A 9,895-nucleotide genomic window follows, 5' to 3' on the forward strand; every position below is an offset into this window, starting at 1 on the left:
AAGGCCCTCGGGCTCCAGCACCTCTCATGATCTCAAGCAGGAGAGGGAGAAGTTATTGGGACCTCTGCATGGACACCAGACCGTGTCCACCTCGCAGCTGTTTGGGTAGCACAGAAGGAAGCGCCAGACGCACTGAGGGCGAGGGGCCGAATCCACCAGCAAGGGATGCAGCTGCCCCTCTCCCTGCTCTTCACTTTGTGAGAGCTCCTGGGAGCCCATCTTTTCTCTGATTAAGGGAATTCTCCTGTGTCATCCATGAATAAGGCAATCTAAGTCCCCTTTCTGTGCTTTTCGCACCTATGATTTCTTTCCATTTGGCACCCCCTGGCCTGGGTGTCTGACAGCCTGGCACAAGCGAAAATTGAACTTGCTCAAAAAAGGCCTGTGAATCTGACTTGCTTATTAAAATCTCCCTGGTGAGCCTCTTCTCCCCGGGGCCCGTCTGAACCAGCCCATCCTTTGACCCGCTGTCCTGCTCGTGATGATGGGTACGGGGTGGGAGGGGGCAGAATGCCCAATCTGGGAGGCCTGGCCTCGGGAACTGGACTCTTCCTGTGGCTCAGAGCAATCTGAGTTGCTGGATAACCAATTATCACATCCATGCAAGTCATTTCAGAGGGCAGAAACCCAGTTGTGTGTGTGTGTGTGTGTGTGTGTGTGTGTGTGTGTGTGTGCACAATGCATGTGTGTGCAGCAAAACTGAAAAACAAATATAAATGGTACTCTTCAGTTCCTTGTGCCACAGAACTGGTCACTAAGTTAGGGTCCCAGAATCTCAGCGTTGGAAAAGGTGGCAGAAATACGGCTCCTTCCCACGCCAAAGTCTCTCCTAACATGTCCCCACTGAGAGGCTCCCCAGCCTTTTCTCCAAAACCTCTGAGAGTGAGCTCGTGAGAATTTGGTTTGGAACAGGGGGCAAATAGGCTCCGCAGTCTCATTTCCAGCTCCACCTCCCGTGCTGACTGTTGTGATCCTGAGTCAGTCAGCTGAACTTTTCCCCCTCTGTTTCTGGCCCAGCTGGCGGGGTCTGCCCTGGCTCTGTGGCGGGGACAAGGATGAGGGTCCGCCATCAGCCGCTGCCGTCTCTCCTTGCCGGAGCTGCCAGCCCGTGGCTGCCGGCCCACTTCGTTGCACTGAATTACTTGGGAAAATGGTTACTTCTGTATAAGAACGTGGCTTTATCTTGAAGCAAGAACACAAGCTGCTTTTCTGGTTCAGTTTGAAGCCGGACGGGTGATGTCATAGGGTGGCCCAACAAAAGCGTCTTCACAAATAGTATCCCACAAATAGCCTCCCAAAGGAGGCTCCTGGGGAGGCTGAATGAGCTGTAGAAGCCCAGAGAGTTAATGAGCTGGACCTGAAGTCAAAAAGAACTTTATGATTAAAAACTGTGCCCCGGACAATTTATTTAATAGCCCCGTTTCATCATCTGTCAGATGGGGATGAAAATGTCCGCAGCCCCCACCTTTCTTATTATTATGTTCTGCAGAGGGTAGAATGTGCCCAATAGGCTTTTGGTTCCTTTTTCCATTTTAAAAATATATTTTTAAAAATATATATTTTTATATAAATTTTATAAAATATATATTTTAAAAAATATATTTCTTTAAAACTTAAATGGAAAAAAAGAAAAAACAAACAAAATAGAAAAGAAAGGCAGAAAAAAAGAAAAAACAAAAACAAAATAAACATAAAATGCAGTCATGTGCCCAGCAGAACATCAGGGAGGATTCAAAATGTCACAATAAATTTCCATTTCAAAAGGGTAATATAATATTTTAATGTTTAAATGCTACAGTCCTCCAGAAACTGAAGCTCATCTTTTTCATTACAATCATCGGGTGATCCCAAGTGTTGCCGTCTCAATGTCAGCAGGTTTGGAAGGACTCCAACACATTAAGTGGACTTGCACTAGTGGAATTATGGGAGAGTGGGTCGGAGTTGCCAAGGGCAGCAAGTAGAGATGGTTATCCATTTCCATCTTTAGAGAGAATCCTTGTTTACATATTGTCAGGGAACCATAAGCACCATGGACTAGAAGTGTCTGTTCTTCTCTGGGGTTGTCACCTCCCTACCTTCCTCACTCTCCAGGCTGAGGGAGCCCTCTCCAGGTGGCTGATGGGTCAAGCATTAGCAGAGGGGTGAGCGAGAGGCTTTTAGCTGTCCGGGAGCAGCTTGCCAAAATCGCATCCAGGAAAGTCTAGGGCTGCGTGGAGACAGAGCCTCTTCTCACTCCCGGAGAAGAGGGTGTTAAGTGCTCACAGGGCCATGTGTCAGGATTGGAGGCCATTTCTGATGAAAAATTGATAAACGGCCTCATTCCCAAAGCAACGACTTTGTCCTTGAATCAGCAGCCTGGGAATGGACACTGCTCCCACCTGGGCAGCTGCTCTGGGGGCCAAAGTGGGGTCAAGGTCATGTGCCATGGGAAGGCTCTTATTCTCTGCTAACCCTCCCCCAGAAGGTTTAACCCCCAGAGAGGCTTTAGAAAGTCCCCTGGAGGCAAGGTGAGACCCAGGCCAGCAAAGTCTAAAGGGCTTGGGAAGGTTCTTCCACTTTCCTGGCCAAAATGTACAGGGACGATAGGGGCCTGACCCAGGCCGACCCCTCTCCCCCACCCCGTGCTCCAGCCCGGAGTCCGCCTGTCTGAGCAGGGGCTCTGGGAAGCTTTACAGACTTCCTTTCATGCATGTGACACATTAATCCTCTCGGAGGGGCATCGATGGGGGAGGGACTGGAATTCATCGGCTCCTCTTTGATCTGCCCTCCCTGGGCCCGCTCCAGGCCAGCACCTGTTCCAGCACCTTTCCTTGGAGAGCTCCGGCAGCCCCTCTGATGTTAAATGATCCCCTTTCCCGAGGGCTCCTGTGAGTGGATTTGGATTCAGCTCAAGGACAAAGTTCTTCCATCTTAGATCCGTGGAACCTGTTTGGATGGAGTGGGAGCCCAGTAGTCCCCCAGTGAGCCTTCGTTGCCTTTCAGCTGTGCCCTGAAGGAGACAATGAAGCACATGAAAAGGTCCTTCCCCTGCCATTTAGCTGGGGAAACTGGGTAATTGATTAGTTTTACGCTGGAAAAATTCTGCATGATGGAGTGCAGAGAGCTCCCCGGCGTGTCTGCCCTCTATCACGGGGCCTCCGGGCCCTGATGACTCATCCACAAGGTTTTTCCAGCTTGTTTTCAGCATCGAGTATTTATTACAAATTCAGTGTAGTGGAGCAGCCAGGTGGTGCAGTGGCTAGGGCACCAATCCTGAAATCAGGAGGAAGAGAGTTCAAATCCAGCCTCAGTCACTTAACACTTCCTGGCTGTGGGACCCTGGGCAAGTCACTTAACCCCAATTGCTTCAGAAAAAAACAAACAAACAAAAATCAACTTCATCATAGCCTGCATTTAAACATCCTGTTATTATTGATGATGATGATGATGATGATATTGATGATAAAACTTCTACTACTTCAAGGCTTTCAAAGCTCTTTGCTACATTATCCCATGCAACCCTTTACTAAGCCTGTATGATGGATATAAAGGTTGCTACTTACTGGTAAAGACACCCAGCCTCAAAGGAACCCGTGAGATTGCCCAGGGCCACACCTCGGAACAAACCTGAAGCTCGCTTTTGTCTCCAAGGTCAGCATGTTCTCCACAACGTCATGTTAGGTGTCGGAAGTCACAAAGACCCGAGTTCACAGCCCAGATAATCAATAGATCTGAAACTGTGGGCAAGTCACTGCACCCCTGCCCATGAGGAAGTAATGAAGGGATCCCCCCTTCCTTGACTGTGGAGAAATTAGGGCAGGTTTGAGGATGATGGGATATTTAGCTACATTTTCCTGGATGGTCTATGGTTTGTTTGTTTGTTTGTTTTTGATAAGGAATAAGAGTGGAGAAGAAAGGGCCACCATTTGATAGAGTCAATAGAGGGATATTGATGACAATGACTAGAACCAAAGAATCGGTACAGTTTGGATCCAATGGCTCGCTAACTCTCTGAAGCAGTGATGGCTCCCTGAAATGCCGTGGGCTTCGGTGAAAAGAAGTATCCTTGTGTCCGGCTCCCGCTTTCCAGCAGGGCAGGGAGACACCCCCGGTGACCCTTTTCCAGGTCAGATGTTCTGGGTCTTTTTGGTCTATTCCTGGAAGCTGTCCGTTGCCTTGGTGATTTACAGCAGCCTCTGAGTGATGATCAAAAGTCATCCCCAATAACTCTGTTAGAGATGTCTTACCCGGGCCTTTAGGGGAGTATTTGGGTCCTTTGCTCTTTTGACCTTTGGGCCTTCTTTATTTTATTAGCAGAGACTGCCCTGGTGGGAGCTAATCCTTTTGCTGGCTCTGGAATATCATTTACCATTTCCTGGGCTTGATCTCTGGGGATGGGGCCCCTGTGCAGGATACCCAGAAGGGCCCCTCAGGCGGAGAATGAGCGCCCCGAGGCACCTCCCAGCTATTCCTAATTTTTTTCCTGTAGATGGTTGTTTGAAGGGAGTTTTTTGGGCTGCCCTTTTAGCTCAGGGGGAGCTGGGAGAAGAGATTGGGCCATGGCAGGATGTGGGAGCAGCATTCGGCACCCCCTGTCTCCCTGAATCCCTCCTTTAAAAAGGTGACTATTCCTTCAGCTTAATTCGATAAGCATTTATTATAGGAGAGACAACATGGGATGGAGGCTGGGGAGCGGCCTCCGAGCCATGAAGACCTGAGTTCCAGGGACACTTCTGCCCTCCTCCGGCTTTGTGACCTGCCGGTGGATCTGAATGACTTTCTTAGATTGTAAGAGCCAGAAAGGTGCAACCTTTACTGGTCATTTCCATTACAGAGAGTTCCCTGTATCAATAAAATCAGAAATCTGGTCTCTATTTCCAAGCTTTAATTAAGTGCCTTTGGTATACCAGGTGCCATACTAGGCTGTATGCCTTCTATACCCGGTGTTTGCATTCTGCCTCCCCCTTTAGATTATGAGGTCCTTAAAGGTGGAGACTCCTTTTGTCTTTCTTTGTATCCCCAGCACTTAGCACAGTGCCTGGCACACAGTGGGCACTTAATAAATGTTGACTCAATTTTCAAAAATCAAAAACACCCTTATAGGAAAGCACAGGACACCTGACAACAAGGTGGACAGGGCACTGGACCAGGAGCTAGAGGCCCTGAGTTCTGTCCCATTTTAAGCACTTGATGGCAAGTCACTTCTGAGATCTCTGGTCCTCAGTTTCCAATTCTGTAAAACTCAGGAGCAGGGATTGATGATGAAGTTCGCAATGAATTCATACTACTGAGTTGGGATGAGAAAGACAAGGCTTAGCTTACCCTGCAAACCTGCAGCCTCTTCCTAGGAATTCACGGGTCCTGCCTCCCAAAGTGGCTTCTTCCGCAGTTATCCCCAGAGTGAGAGCCGAGGACTTGGGTTTGTTCAGCTGGGTGACCTTGTGGAGCCTCAGCTTCTTCAGGTGCAAAGTCGCAATAAGAGCTGGGGCGCCTCCTGATGGGGGTTTCTGGGAATCACCTGAAAGGACAGATTCTGGAAGGGAATAATATTCAAATTTTAGTAACAGGTAAAGGAACTGAGGCCATGGACAAGGCTTTAAAGCATCCTGAAGACTTTTGGGAGGCTCTTGCCTCATGAGGACCTGGGATCCCCCTGGCTTCTGAGCATTGCCATAATGAGCTTCTTGCAGCATCTCTCTTCATTTGGGATGCCCAAGTGCCAGTCTGTGGCGGATTTCCCAGAATGCACTGAGGGGGCCTGGGGAGAAGCTGACTCTTCTCTCCCCCACCCCCCTCCCCGAGGTCCAGGTGGGGAAATCCAGTTGTGTGGATCCCAGCACTGAGCCGGGGAAGGGATTTGGGTCTGGGAAAACTTGTCTGCTTTATGTCCAAGATCTGCTTCTGGTTCCCTGTGTCACATCAGGTAACTTGGCTCTAAAATGGGGGCTTGGACTGAATGACTTGTAAAGGGCTTTTATATAATGTATTTTAATATTATTATGGTTACACAAAATTTTATTTTATTTATATTACATCTATGTTTAGTTTATTATAAGCTATATAGAGAATATACTATATAGAGAAAATATACTATACTATATAGAATAATAAATAATATACAATAATTACAATGTATAATGTAATAATAAATTATTATTTAAGGGAAAGCTCCGAACTTTAAGTCAATAACCATGAGACTTAGGAGTCTGTCCTTGCTGCGACCACCTGCTGTTTGTCTTTAGTTCTCAGAGAAGACCAGGACATCAGGGAGGTGGCGCCAGGTCACGCAAGGGATTGGCCGGAAGAGGGAGGGCTGGGCGAGGTCTCCTGCCTCACTTTCCCCCCAGAGCCGTCGGCGTCCCGTGGCCAGATGTGGCTCAGAACGACTGGAGACGGTCCTGGACGCAGTGCGAGCCCTGGGACGCCGAGCATTAAGCAACACCGCCACCTGGTGGGGAAACCCGAGAACCCACGCCCCGTCTCTGCACTGGCAGCTGGGGAGGGAGAGAAGTGGCCGAGGGCCAAGGGACCGACCGAGGGACCGACCGAGGGCCAAGGGGCCGGCCGAGGGACTGACCGAGGGCCAAGGGACCGACCGAGGGCCAAGGGACCGACCGAGGGCCGTGGCCAAGGACTAAGGGACCAACCGAGGGCCGAGGGACCGACCGAGGGCCAAGGGACCGACCGAGGGCCAAGGGACCGACCGAGGGCCGTGGCCAAGGACTAAGGGACCAACCGAGGGCCGAGGGACCGACCGAGGGCCAAGGGACCGACCGAGGGCCAAGGGACCGACCGAGGGGCCGGCCAAGGGCCGAGGGGCCGGCCGAGGGCCAAGGGACCAGCTGAGGGACCGACCGAGGGCCGAGGGACCGACCGAGGGCCAAGGGACCGACCGAGGGCCAAGGGACCGACCGAGGGGCCGGCCGAGGGCCGAGGGGCCGGCCGAGGGTCAAGGGACCAGCTGAGGGACCGACCGAGGGCCGAGGGACCGACCGAGGGCCAAGGGACCGACCGAGGGGCCGGCCGAGGGCCGAGGAGCCGACCGAGGGCCGAGGGACCGGCCGAGGGCCGAGGGACCGGCCGAGGGCCGAGGGACCAACGGAGGGCCGAGGGGCCGGCCGAGGGCCGAGGGGCCGGCCGAGGGCCGAGGGACCAACGGAGGGCCAGGGGACCGGCCGAGGGCCAGGGGGCCGGCCAAGGGCTCCTGGAGGGCGGGCGGAGCTCACTGCTGCTTGTTGCTGCCCCGCGCCCAGCGCGGTGTATCCCGGCACACAGTAGGTGCTTACTCAGTGTGTGCCGAGGGCCCGGGAGCCACAGCACCAGGCGGGATGGAGGGAGACCCGAGCTCGAACGTGGTCCCCAGCGGGTGACGCGGCTCCGCCTCCTGTTACCTGGGTTTCCTTGTCTGTAATCCGGGGATGACAACAGCATCTCCCTCTAAGGACCCATGTAAGGATCAACTGAGACGATGGTTCGTTACAATGTTACAAGCCCGTTAGCTGTTGTTAGTATCACACAAATGGGGATGATACCGGCACGTCCCGGGCGCTCCGAGGCCACACGCGGGGATAATTGTAAGCCTGTAGCACAGAGCTCGCTGGAGGGGGGGGGGGGGGGGGGGGGAGGTGCTGCTGGGAGTGATGGGGAACTGCCTGTTACTGACCCTTGGGCCCCGACCCGAAATGTCCCCCCTCGGGGCGGGGCCTGAAGGCGCCGGGGATGGAGACGAGGAGGCAGAGGCTCGAGGCCGGAGGCACGGCCCGGGCGGAGGCCAGAGACGGGCTCTGGTCGGGCGGAGTCCGGCGCCCGTCTGGGCCGGGCTCACCCGCCCCTCGCAGCAAAGCCTGGGGCCTGGGGCAGGGTGGCGTTCAGGGCCCGGCTTGTTCTCCAAGGGGAAGCACGACCGTCCTTTGGCCTCCAAATAAATGTCTCCGCGGCCACACTGCCGAGCCTGAGGCTGCATTTTCCTTCCCGCGGCAGGGGGTTTGCAGTCTGGACGCTGAGGAACGACCTCACCTTCCCTTCCAACCCTCAGGGTTTCTTTCTGGCCAAGTCCCGGCGAAGCCCAAGGGAGGCCGCCGCGGAGCGGAGGCTGTTGGCCGGGTCGGGCCGGAGGGTGCCGGGCCGCCCCCACGAGCCAGTGCCTCCTTCCAGGCTGAGACCACACCTTGTTCCGCCGGGAGCCCAGCAGGAGGCCTCCCAAGGTGGAGCTAATTTGCGCTAAGAAGCCTTCGGGCAAGAAATGGGCAAGCTCGGTTATGAAAGAGCCTTTGGAAAGCAGAGCGGGCTTCCCGGGGGGCTCGGGCAGGGGCACAAAGGACTCTTTGAGATGCTGCAAACAAAGTGGCTATTTTAGAAGTGGCCCCAAAGCGACTTTCTGCGCACAAAATCCTACCTTTTGTTGGACGTGTTCCGGGCTCCAAACCTGAGACCCAAAGGCCAGCTCACAGTCCCAAGGGGAACGGGTATTTGACACACTTTGCAGGTGAGAAAACTGAGGCAGCCAGATGGGAAGCCATGCTGGTGAATTCCCAGAGAGAGCCATTTGGATCCCAGCTCTGTTCTCCCTGCCAGACTCCCGGGCTCCAGGCCTCCAGATCCAGCCCTGACCTCTCTCCAGAATTCCAGTCCTGCATCCTAAGCAGTCCTCGGAGCCTCCCAAAGTCCATAGGTTGCAAATAGAATTCCTGACCTTTTCACCCAAATCCCTTCTGAACTTTCCTATGTCTGTCAAAGACACCGGCCCTCCCCCAGGTCCCCCGGCTCAGGGTCACCCTTGGCTCCCGACTCTCCCTTATCCCTCATGTCTAATCAGCTTCTCCGTTGCATTGATTTTTGCTTCTGCAACATGTCCCATCATTCTACTTTTTACTCATGTAACCATCAGCCACGTAGCTCGGATCCTCATGTCTCGGCTGGACTGCAGTCTCCGACCTCCCTGTGTCCAGTCTCCATCCTCCGTCCCTCACCTGCCACCCTGTTTTCCTAAGTACTCATCACTCCTCTGCTCCACAAACTCCAATAACTCCCCATTGCCCCTAGAACCCATTCCAGTCCTTCTGTTTTGCATTTAAAGACCTTCCTAAGGTGGCTCCCATCTACCCTTGCGGGCTTAGTGGACATTATTTCCTTTCCCACACTCTGTGGTCCAGCCAAACAGGCTTCCTGCAGTCTCAGATATGCAACAGCTCTGTACCCGATGACCATGTTTTTCCCTCCCTAGAGCACCTCTGTCCTCCCCTGCAGCTCTCAGGACCTCGCTCCCTTCAAGGTGCACCCAGAGTACCATCTTCTACATGAAGCTTTTGCTCATCTTTCCCCACCCCCACTGTCAGCCAAGCTGGCAGAGGTCCAGAAAACGCTTCCCAGGCTAGACCATACTGAGGGTCTCCAGAGTTCAGTAAAGGAGTGGGAAAGAGGCTCCATCCAACTTGGGAATGAGCTGGAGAGGCGGGGACAGGGCCTTTGCCTCTGATGGAAGGGAAAAAGTGACAACCAGGTTGGGCTGCCTTGGAGACAGGCTCTTCCTGCCCAAGTCCGGCTGGGACCGGCTGGGACCGGCTGGGCGTATCAGCGGAGGGGCTTCTGTCTCAGGCACCAATTAGACTGGATGGCGTCTTTGGTGCCTTCCAACAGTGGGTGTCAGCTCTTCTGTAAACTAGGCAGTCTGACTCATCCCCATTCTGCAGATGTGCAAACTGAGTCTCAGAGAGTCTGGGGTGACTTGGCTATGGTCACTCAGCTGGTCAGTGCCAGAGCTGAGATTTCAAATGAAGAACTCCTATTTTTTTTCCCTTGGAGAACTATTCTTGGCAGCCTGAGGAGATTTGTAAGAAAAAGTTGTGGTGATTTAAAGTGCTCCAGACTGCACCAAGAACTGAGAAGAAGGGATTGTAATGGGGCATAAGGAGGCAGC

At 53.3% G+C, this 9,895-nt stretch overlaps 1 long non-coding RNA gene across 1 annotated transcript; it reads right to left on the reverse strand.

Moving 5' to 3' along the window:
• Positions 1-1,756: 1,756 nt before the first annotated feature.
• LOC116419624 lies at positions 1,757-7,349 on the reverse strand. Its single transcript, XR_004229880.1, has 4 exons — positions 7,266-7,349; positions 5,302-5,512; positions 2,793-2,989; positions 1,757-2,292 (listed from the first exon to the last, which is right to left on the reverse strand). It is a non-coding gene; the product is annotated as an uncharacterized LOC116419624 (long non-coding RNA).
• Between the last annotated feature and the right edge of the window lie 2,546 nt (positions 7,350-9,895).

This window comes from Sarcophilus harrisii, chromosome 5, assembly GCF_902635505.1.
Source record: "Sarcophilus harrisii chromosome 5, mSarHar1.11, whole genome shotgun sequence".
NCBI classification, from domain to species: Eukaryota; Metazoa; Chordata; class Mammalia; order Dasyuromorphia; family Dasyuridae; genus Sarcophilus; species Sarcophilus harrisii.